Raw genomic sequence first — 12,135 nt, 5'->3', positions numbered from 1 at the left:
GAACAAGAAGAGAAAGGTGATCTCTCTTGTGCCCTAATAGCCGAAATCTACTATGTAAGGACATGATTTCTCCTCTATTTATATTATTGTTTGCATGCATAAGATCCGTAATTAATTTTATGACAAATTATTTAGACATATAAGAGTATGTTAACATGTATATGAATCTACATTTCCTTCAGGGATCATATTTGCCAACATTCTTGAAATAACTCGGTGAATCACTAAGACCCAAAGCTTTACCCATTTCCTCAAAGGAGATGTGCCTACTAACATTAGCTAGGCGAAACTCGATGGTTTCCATAGTCTCAACCTTGTTAACTTTCAAAGAACTCAAAAATTCTAAGGTAAGGGAGGGGTATGTCAATTCTTTTGTTGTAAACAATTTCTCCAACCCCATGGCTTTAAAGAAGGCTCTAGTTTGCTCAAGGACACCCAACTTATCTAAGGCATCTTCACAAAAAAACTTGGTGGATAGAAATTATTTACTAGCAAACTTGGCAAAAGTGTCCCTATGGGATTTGGAAATGAAAATTACCTCCGGATAATTCGAAAGTTGAGCAATTTCCGGAGTGGTAGATGTTGTTGATTCCATGGGAGGTTGTTGTTGTTGCACCTCCAAGTTTGGGCTAGCTACCACCATAGCCAATGCTTTCTTTGCTTGAAGACTATTTTGTCTTGATGAGAGTGCCTTTGCCTTTGGTGCCTTTGCCTTTGTTGCTTTTGTTGCTCCCTTTGTCTTTGCCATTGATGAATAAACCAAGAAAAGAGCAAAAATATTCAATTTCTAGTGTACCCAAATCGATTTAAAGATGAAAGGCTTTGCCTTTATGAATTCAAAAATCGACTCAAAAGTTGAAGATTTTGTGCTTGGTTTTGATTGTTGTTGAAAGAGGAGTGATTAATTTGTTGTTAAAAGGATGTTTTGATTTGATTTTGGTGAATGTTGTTGAGGAATCTTGTTTTTGTGATGGAGAGGATGAGGGTTTTGGAGTTATGGGGTTTATGGGTAGTGTTTGAATGAAGGAATGAGGAAATGAATGTGGGATGGGGTTTATAATAAACCCGAAAAATTTGAAGTGCAGGGGGAAGACGGGCGGCTTACCTTCGGGACGCCCAGATTCTGTCTAGATGGGCTTCAGGAATTCTCGCCTAAAGACGGGCGGATTCTAGAAAAGACGGGCGGATTTGAAAATGCGGGATGGGCGTCTTTGAGAGAAGACGGGCGGATTCCTTTCCAGGGATTTTTCTTGTTTTCCTCAGCCAAAAAGACGGGCGTCTTCTCTTTCAGGACGGGCGTCTTTATGAAGACTGGCGGATTCTATTGCAGACGCCCGGATTCGTTAACGCTATAAAATTTCAAAATTCAGCTCGTAAGACGGGCGTCTTCTCGCCCAATATGCCCGGATTAAATCAAGACGAGCGGATTCTCTTGAAACCGCTCGGGTTCTACCCCTTTTACCCGGATTTAGTTCCATCCGTGTACCTTGCATATCCCTTGTCATTTTTCATTCTTCAAAATCTCATGTTCTTCATTGTGGGGGCACTACTAAGGCATGAATAGCCTAGGCAATTGCTATCCCCACACTAAGCTAAAGCACTACACATCAATTGAAATCATTAGTCCCTCCCTCACTTCTCTCAAACATGATAATTATCTTGATCAAGGCATAAAAATCCAAAAATGGCAAAAATGCAAATTAAGAATTAAAATGCGAGTTAGGAAGTTAGAAATATTTACAAATGGTGGGTTAGGGAGGACTCCACCAAACTCTCATTCTTGATGAGATGTCAAGGGGGCATGTCCAAGGTGTTGTTGATGTTGCTCAACACCTTGAAAAAGTAATCAAAAGCTTGTTCATTGTCGTGATAAAGTTCTTCAATAGAACTTTGCCCTTGTTGTCGGTCTTGATCGATAGCATTACCAATGTAGGGATTGAAAATCCCTTCAAACTCATCGTCCCAAAGACCACATACTTCATCTACTTGATCATTAAAGATATCTTGAGTTGATAGAGACAACTCTCCCATTATCTTGTTTTGGCCAATGAGGCCATCTTCTTCATTGCTTGACTTTGGTGAGCTTTGCAAGCTCTCTTTGTTACAATTCACTTGCTCTTTGAATGGAGCATCTTCAATTTTCTTCTTCCATTGGAGTTCCGACTTCTTCCTATCATCCTTCCGGCTATAATGATTGATCATAAAATATGGTTCATGTAAACGGGGAGCTCTCGTAGTCTTGTCAAGATTGAAAGTTATACTCTCATCTCCCACTTCTAGAGTGAGCTCTCCATGTTTCACATCAATCACCGAACCCGCGGTGTGTAAGAAAGGTCTTCCTAGGATGATTGGAATGTTGGAATCTTCTTCCATATCAACAATGACAAAGTCCACCGGGATGAATAATTTCCCAATTCGTACGGGAACATCTTCCCATATCCCTAATGGTGTCTTTGTCGATCTATCGGCCATTTGGAGTGTGATATTGGTGCATTTAAGCTCTCCCATCCCCAACCTTTTACTCACCGAGTACGGCATAACACTCACACTAGCCCCTAGATCACATAAGGCTTTGTTGATCGTGGTGTCGCCAATGGTACACGGTATTGAGAAGCTTCCCGTATCCTTTAGTTTTGGAGGTGAACTCCCTTGAAGTATTGCACTACTCACCTTAGTGAAGGCGATAGTCTCAAGCTTCCGGATCGACTTCTTCTTTGTGAGGATGTCTTTCATGTATTTCGCATAGGCCGGTACGTGATTGATTAATTCCGTGAAAGGAATTGAGACTTCCAAATTCTTCACAATTTCCATAAACTTTCCAAGTTGGTCATCAAATTTGGGCTTGGCTTGACGACTTGGAAAAGGAAGTCTAATCACAATGGGGTCCTTCTCCTTGACCTTGTCTTCATTTTTCTTTGAAATTTCTTCTTTTGATGATTCCCCATCTTTGGAGTTTTGCACAATTTCTTCCTTATCACTAGCTTCCACAACTTCATCCTCAACTTGCTTCTTCGGTGCTTCATACCTTGTACCACTTCTCAAGTGAATGGCACTAACCGTTTCATGTCTTGGGGGATTACTTTGAGGTGGTAATTGCCCTTTTTGTCTTTGTGAGCTTGAAGATGCTAGTTGAGTCAATTGGGTTTCCAATATTTTGGTGTGAGCTAGGATGTTGTTGATGGTGGTTTCCTTTGCTTGACTATCTTTTTGCATTTGAGTGAAAAATTCTTGTTGATTCTTTTGCATTTGAAGGACCGCTTTTTGAACTCAAAACCTTGGTCACTTTGTTGATTGTATGGATTTTGATTTTGGTAACCTTGGTTTTGGTTGTAAAAGGGTCTTTGATTTTAGTTTCTCATGGGAGGTGGGGTGTATGTTGTTTGAGGGTTTTGAACATTTTGGCTTTTGTATGAGAGATTTGGATGAAATTTGGTGTTTTCATTGTAATAGTTAGAATAAGGGGTACCACTCTTGTATGCTTGGAAAGCATTCACTTGTTCATTTGTTCCCCTACATTCACTTGAGTCATGTCCCAAAGTTCCACAATTCTCACATATCCCACTTGGGATTAATGAGGATGCCGTCATGGCATTAACATGATGCTTTGGTGATTTTGAGGCTTCTTCAAGTCTAGCCATAGCTTTTTCAAACTTCAAATTGATGGTATCAATGTGAGCACTAAGTTGAGCACCCAATTGAGTAACAGAGTCCACTTCATGCTTTCCTCCTCTAGTAGCCTTGCGAGGTCTACTATATTGTGAGTTATGGACCGCCATTTCCTCAATTTTGTTCCAAGTTTGATTGTCATCAACTTCGGTGAACATTCCATTTGATCCCATGTTGAGAATGTTCCTTGAATCTTCATATAGACCGTTCCAAAATTGTTGTACCAAGAACCACTCGCAAAGTCCATGGTGAGGACATGAGCGACAAATTCCCTTGAACCGCTCCCAAGCTTCATACAAAGATTCTTCATCCCTTTGCTTAAAACCCGTAATTTGAGCTCTTAGCATGTTAGTCTTTTTCGGTGGGTAGAATTTTTTGTAGAAAGCTAGAGCCAACTTTTTCCAAGAATCAATTCCGAGAGTGGCCTTATCAAGGCCCTTCAACCATTGTTTCGCGGTGCCAATTAGAGAAAAAGGAAATAAGACCCATCGAATTTGGTCTTGAGTTACACCGGTTTGAGAAATCGCATCACAATAGTCACAAAAGTTCTCCATATGAGAATGAGGGTCTTCACTAGGCATCCCCCCAAATTGGCTCCTTTCGACTAATTGGATAAATGCGGATTTAGCAATGAAATTTCCGGTTAGATGTTGTGGTGTGGGAGTACCATTGGGTAGGTTCTCCTCGGTGGGTACGGAATGTGATGAAAACTTAGGCATTGTGGGTTGATTTTGTGTTGTATTTTGTGTTAGGTTCTCCTCACCTTCTCTTGCAAAAGGGTTGATGAACTCAATAGTTGGTTGAATATCTACAACCTCACTAATACCTCTCCAATTTCTCCTAGCAAGTCTTCTATTGGTTGTCAAAGTTCTTTCAATTTCACGATCAAAAGGTAACAAATCACCTTGTGACCTTCTAGACATGCAAAATATCAAACAACTCGAAAACAATTAGAACAAACCTTGAGGAGTTTTACTTCCTCAAGGCAAAGGAAGACACAACTAATAACAATATAAGAAAATCTAAATTAAGATAACACCGTCCCCGGCAACGGCGCCATTTTTGGTCGGACTCGGAGCTATAGTCTATTTTTCGGAACAATTGTCGTTGGAAGACCTAGACCAAAACACAATTTATAGCTTCACAAACAACTCTACAATTAGTAAAGTGGCAAGTAAAGGTCGGATCCCAAGGGACGGGAATTGAGATGAGATTTCTATTGCAACTAGTGGTGTCTTAGGGGTGTCACAATTTGGGTTGATGTAGAAGGTCACTAAACTAAATAGCAATGAGAATAAATAAGCAAGATGAATTGAAAGGGTTGTAAACAATTGATAAAAAGCACTAGGGTGTCATGGGGTCATAGGGGATTCATGGGAATTGATCATACAAACATGTTCTCAAATTATAAGCAAGCAATTTTTGTTGTGATGGATTGAGTTGGGTTATATCTTACAATCCTAGGAAAGTCTGGGTCCCGGAGCTGAATCGATTAGATTGTACAACACCTACAAGTCGACTTAGTCTTCCCTACTCAACAACATGCATGGTCTAATGAGACTCGAGTTGGTTTATGTCTTACAAGTCTCATTGAAAAGATAAGTGATGGTTATAAATGCAAGGATTCATAGGCTTAGCATTTCATCAAACATAACATGTGCATGAGTTTAGATCAAAACAAGAAAGCAAATAAACCATGAAAGCATATTAATTTAAGCATGAATCATTCCTCATGTTGGTTTCCCCTAATTACCCATTAACCCTAGCTATGGAACTACTCACTCATTATCATGTTGAACATGCTAGCAAGGTTGTCAATCATACCAACAAAGTGAAACATGATGAACAAATGAAAGTAATTAGCAATAATCAAAGAGGGATTAAGAGAATTATACCTACTAATGATTCCAATAATAAAGGAAAGAATAATAGAAATATTTGATGCTTGATTGAGAGGTTGTCAATCTCCCAATTAATAACCCAAATATCTTCAATTACCCAAAATAAAGGATGAACAAAAGAGAGATTAAGGAAATAAAACTTGTATTAAAACTTAATTAATTGTTGATTACAAAACTAAAGAGAGATTTGATTGATATTAACTACTCTAAGAATTGATAAGAAGAACATGCTCTTCTAATTAGACTAATGGGGTATTTATAGTGGAAATTAGGTGGATGCATTAGGGTTAACTAAGGGCTTAAATGACGATTAAGTCCCTACTTAGGGAAACGCCGGTATTTTCTGAAGGAAGGGCATCTTTCTTGAAGCTTGAAGAAACGAATTTGCGCTGTCTTGGAATCCGTGCGTCTTAGGCACGGGACGACCGGATTCCTGTGTCTCTGCCCGGGCGTCTTTGGGAGAAGACGGGCGTCTTCTGGATGCTGCTGCCCGGGCGTCTTTGGTAGAAGACGCACGGATTGTGGTCCTGGAGACGGGCGTCTTCAGGGGAAGACGGGCGGATTGTCATGCAGCGTACATTCTTCTTCTTTTCTTCCCTTTTCTTCATAAAATCCTTGGGGATTTCCTTGGGGATGCAAGGATCTTTCCTCATCATTCCCCAACTACTATAATATGTACAAAGGCCTTCTAATCTTGTCTCTCCTTGATGCTTGGTCATTGGATTCAATCAATTTAGTCTCATTTTGCCATGAAAATGCAAGGTTTTCATTCCTTTCCGACCAAGGACACAAAACCTCAAAGAATATGCAAAACAAAGAAATAAAGACAATAAATGACCCAAATATGCACTAAAAAGCATGGGAACAAGGCTAATTCGGGGACTAAATATGCGCTAATTATTGTCACATCAGTTGGTAAGGTCACGGCATTCTTCCATAACGGTGACCTTGAGGCGCCATTTTTTCGTTAGGCTCCTAAGTACTTTTCTAGCTATGTCTTCAGTCGGAAAAGTGCGACCTAGATTCTTTAGTTCATTTATGATACTTAAAAATCGTGTTGACATGCTATCAAGTGTCTCATTAGGCTCCATAGAAAACAGTTCGTATTTTTGTATCAAAAGATCAATACGATTTTTCTTCACAATGGACGTCCCTTCATAGGCCAACTCCAATCCGTCTCATATCTCCTCAGTAGTCGTCCAAGAAAAAAAGCGATCAAACTCTGTTGAAGTCATACCATTTTGTAGTAGACTTATCGCTTTTGAATTTTTTTCTGCCTTCTTGTAGTCGTCCTCGATATAGTCTTCTTTCTTTTTCTCATAGGAAGGACCTTCAGTCATTCCTACCAAAATTTTGATAGGACCGTTCTGAACAATTCTCCAACACTCCCAATCAATACCTTTAATGTAGTGTGTCATCATGTTTTTCCACAAACCATAATTCTTCCCATCAAAGACGGGACATTTTAGGTATTTGGAATCCATTTCACACGTATATAGCAGCGGAAATAAAAGTAGATCAACCCCTAGCTATTAGGCTATCAAGAGCACCAGGCTCTGATACCAATTGAAGAGTCTATATAGCGATATACTCAAGAGGGGGGGGGGGGTGAATTGAGTATGTAAAACTCTTGCCCACATTTTCGATTTATTGATAATTTATTAATCACTCGAAGTTTATCAATTAAACTTGACTAATTAATTTATCGTATGTGTGAAAATGAAATAATAAATGCGTAAATAAAGGAGACACACGAAGTTTTGAAGTGGTTCAGTTTAACAAATCGAAACCTACGTCCACTATTCTCGATTAATAACTTTAGTACCTTACTACGGATTACAAAATTATCAATCTATCTCGTACAACTAACTATAGTTGTAACTCAATTTGAGTATCGTTAAATACTCGATTTGTATCTTACGTTAATAAGAAAGTACTACTAGATTCTACTAGTATTCACGTTAATGAACGAGTATGAATACAATGAGTACTATTATCCTATTAGTGAAACGAATGAGAATGATTGACTTAAAGAGGCACACGAATTTTTTGCTTTAGACACAATTAGGGTTTTCAAAACAATTGCAATTTTGAAACAACTAAATTCGAATTATGGTTGGAGTTTTTGCAAAGGTTTCTCTTAATTAAAATGTAAATATGTGTCTTACTTTTCTAATGAAATACTTAGGTATTTATTGGAGTAGAAAAACCTAAAACTAGGTCAAAAGACCGAAACCCTAGCCACCTTCCTTAGGTCCGAAAATCCATGAAGTGGGCTAGGTCCATTCTTTTATTTTTATCTACAAAATACCTTTTATTTAAAATCCTATTTACTACTAGGATATTTTTTACTAGAAGATGATATGGCCATAATCCATTTCACTCTAATTGAAACCCTAATAATAATTAGTTTGAAATCATAAAGCTAAGATAATATGATTAGGAATCCTAGATTACATAACAACCCATAAGTTGTATGATAAATCAGTAGGATTAACATAATCTAAATTACTAATTTCATCTAGAAAAGATGTAGTAAAAATATCACTTTAATTTTCAAAAAAATAAATAAATCAAAAGCTTAGATTGTGCTCTCTTATAAGTCGTTCATGGTTATAGGTAACATGGCTATAACCAAGAACTTTGATAGGTAAGGTTAAAGATGAAATAGCCATAACCGTACTTTCTCAAAAACCATTTTGTTCATACCATTCGTAGAATGAGATCCTATATCCCTAATCTTCATGAGATCTACAAATATAGGTTTATTTCTTTATCTTGATCTACAGGCTCTTCATCTTGAGCTTCCATCAAATAATATATTGTTTTGCTTGATTTAGTCTTCTATGGTTATAGGCAAAACAACCATAACCAAACTTGATTACCAAGCTCCAATTTCTTCATGATAATTCCATCATAAGCTATAACCACAATCATGCTTTCCAGGTAATTGTTAGCTAAGATATGCACCATTCAACAAACAATTACAAGCACAAGTGTATATATTACAAATCATAATACTTGTCATTATCAAAACTTATATAAATATGGTCCAACACATGCAAACATATAAAACAAATGCAAAGCAAAAAATGATAAATCCTAGTATGGCCTTCCTAAAATAGTAAATCAAATAAACTATTTACAAATTCGGAAACCAACTCCTTTGGTCCCTTGAACTTCATATGGCACGCACTTCAAGGTAACACCGTCTTTGTTAGACCACCTTCTTGAATTGCACCGTCTTCAAGGAACTCCGAAATAAATAAATTACATAGCTTTTCTACTTTATACATTATAAAAGAAAAACAAAACTAAATAAAATAAAAATGATACGAGATCACATTAATTACAACCAAATCGATATCCCCATTCATTTCGGGAAATATCAATTAAAACTAAGGCCATACTAAGTACAAATTACATAATTCAAAATTATATAAAATAAAATATGACAATCATACTACAAAAAGCAGCATTAATATATGTATAAAACATGCCATGTGATGTGCCAAATCGCCCTATTTAAGCTAATATCGTATATTCGGTCCGGTTTTATGGATAATTGTGACTATTAACATATTAAAATCACACAATATTACATAAATCAAATCTATGTCCAAGTTAATTATCCCAACATTTTTAGGACTCAAAAATTTAGTCTTCACTAAACATTTGACAATAATTCAACTTGATATTTAATTATTGCTCTTTAAACACTATTATTCATAATAATAAGGAAAAAATTCCTAATAAAGTCATAAAAATTCAAAAAATTTAAAATCAAAAATTTGAATATTCTGGAAAATTCCCAACATTCCAAAATTTTAACAAAAATTTGCCTTAGATTATGTTAATTTATTTCACAAATAAATCGTATAAAACATAATTTTAACCCTTTAATTCCAAATTAAACATAAAACTTTGCAATAAATCAAAATTAAAATTTTAAATATTCTAAAAAGGTTTCTAGAACCTAGAAATGACAAATTTTTAAGTTCAAAAATCGAATTTATATTTATGACTATTAAAGTTGCTATTTATCAATTTTTACAATATAAAAATCAATAATCATCCAAATTAAACGAAATTTGACATGAAACTTTAGATATGATGTTCATATCATATATACAACATTGGGAAAACATTTCATGCCATAAAATTCATTTTAGCTATTTTTGCCAAAATAGTCACTATTTATGTGAGTTTTACATCTAAAAATCATAAATCATGCAAAATAAAACCATTTTATTTCAAAATTTACATACAGTGTGTAAATATTGCATCTGACAACATACTAAAATTTCTTGGTCATTAACTAAGTCTAACCATTTTTAACCAAAATACCTCTATTTAATCGATTTTATCATGTAAATTTCATAAATCATGCTATATAAAACCATTTTATACGAATTTTTACATACAATGTCTAAAATATACATCTGAGGTCGTGTAAAAATTTCAAGGTCAGAATCATAGTCTAACTAATTTTAGCATTTTAATTATCATTTTATTGAATACAATGTAATAAAAATAGTAATCAACATTTTAAAGAACAATAAATTACCATAAATCATCAAAATGACCTAAAATCAATTTAGGACCAGAATGTTTAACATGCAAAATTTTCGTCGCATTTATCTTCATAAATCACAAATTTTTAGTTTTATATGTTAACATATTAACTCGGAAAAAGAATAACCAATTATGCATGCAACAACTCTTGCTCTGATACCAATTGAAAGATTCATTAGTCTCTTATTAGACACCTCTAATAACTAAGTGTTTATTAGTTAAGTCATAAATTAAAAGGAACTTATGCATGTTCATTTCCTTTGTAGTGTAGTCTTGTATATATTGTGTTTGTTTATTCTTTTCACATTGATCGACTACGCCACATCCGAGACATGAGGATATAGAAGACCACATGGTATGATCTTTCCAATCTCCTTTTTCCTCTTTATGTTAATGACTATGTGGCTTTATTTTGATTGATGCGGTATAAACAATGTGAAATTAGGATTGCATTTAGTTTATTTGGCATACTAGTTGGTAGAAGCATATGCATTAGGTTGTATATATGTTAGTTGCATTTAGGAAAAAATTTATGAAACTGTCTATTTGGGAAGCTTGACAAGTGTATATAAGGCCCTTGTAGATGTTTTTTCTTCTTAAGACTTTGCTTGTTAGAATACTTGTAAAACACCCTAAGATGTGTCATGCTAGTATCCTTTGACCCATGGATTAAGGCCTAGTCAAGAGTACCTTGTGGTGTGATAACTCCTTGTCTACCTGTGGACATGGGCCCACCTGCGTATGCCCAGCCGATCTGTGGACAACGGCAACTGTCTTTTTGAAAGCCACGCTCGGCGGCGTAAAGGTGCTTTCGACCGGATCGTTTTAGATCGGTCGGTTTCGTCTCGGTAAGGGTCTCGAAACGATTAGAGATGTTCGGAGTCGCCACCAAGCATTTGTGGGATGCCTGGAACCCGTTCGAATTCCACTTTATACCTCGGTCAAATCGAAGCACAAAGCAGCGTTTTGACATAGGTACTAAAGATAAGGAAATCGTCCTTCTTTAGCATCCTATCTCTAGAATGACTCTCGTACGCCCTGGATAAGGTCGTCCACTATCCAAAGTTTCTGAGTAAGAGGTGAAGGTACGTATTGGGAAGCCCTTTAATCAGACACCCAATCCCGCCCGCGTTTAGCGGCCTCTACTGATCGATCTTGGTTGGTTGAATGCAAGAGTTGATAAAACGGTTTAAATGCATGAATGCGCATCCAATGATTTAAACCTAACATGTGAGCTTTGTAACACCCCGTATTTTATTAAGTTGGATAAAATTCTTTTAATTGCTATTTTGAATTTAATTACATTATTTAACAATTTATATATATATGCTTAGCTAATTAATTAATTTCATCATAATTCGATACGTTAATTTTAATAATCATTAATAAGTTTATTTAAAGTTAGTTCGAGTTTATTGAAATTAGTTCGAGTTTATTTATTTAATAATTTTCGTTTCTTTACGAGTCCTTATGAAAGTTGTTTTAAGTGAACCCGAGATGGATTTTGGGAACAAAACCGTCCAATTAGCTATTTTGAGCTTATTTCACTAAATTAGCAATTTTTATTAATATCCGTTAGTTTTGTAAAAATCGCTAATAATTCCGATTCAAGCTGATATTGTATTATTTACGTTAACTAGCTGAGTTTATTTTATTTTCACTCATTAAATTTATTTATTATTGATTCCGTTTTATTACTGAAACTTTTACTTAAATCGGTTAAATTTAACTCTAAACGGTTTTAATAACTATCGAAGTTTCTTAACGACGAAGAAGAACGTACGTATAATAAATAGCAGTGTGCAAGCGCTCCCTCATTTCTCACGCATCATCCTTCTTCTTTCTTCTTTTTTTTTCTTTTACGTTCGTTTCCATTTTTTTATTTTAAATTGATCCTGCCACTCCGTTTGTCATCCGTTATCAATGATTTTTGTTCCATAGCGCTCCTTTCGTCGTTCTCGTCAATCCGTTGTAAGTAAAATTCATTTTCGTC

At 35.7% G+C, this 12,135-nt stretch overlaps 1 non-coding gene across 1 annotated transcript; it reads left to right on the top strand.

The window, feature by feature from the left end:
• Positions 1-3,906: 3,906 nt before the first annotated feature.
• LOC141636875 (small nucleolar RNA R71) lies at positions 3,907-4,013 on the top strand. Its single transcript, XR_012541451.1, has one exon. It is a non-coding gene; the product is annotated as a small nucleolar RNA R71 (small nucleolar RNA).
• Positions 4,014-12,135: the final 8,122 nt, after the last annotated feature.

The sequence above is a fragment of the Silene latifolia genome, chromosome Y (assembly GCF_048544455.1).
Source record: "Silene latifolia isolate original U9 population chromosome Y, ASM4854445v1, whole genome shotgun sequence".
Classification (NCBI taxonomy): domain Eukaryota; kingdom Viridiplantae; phylum Streptophyta; class Magnoliopsida; order Caryophyllales; family Caryophyllaceae; genus Silene; species Silene latifolia.
Note: the sequence above shows the minus strand (reverse complement) of the source record. Positions and strands in the feature narration are given on the sequence as shown.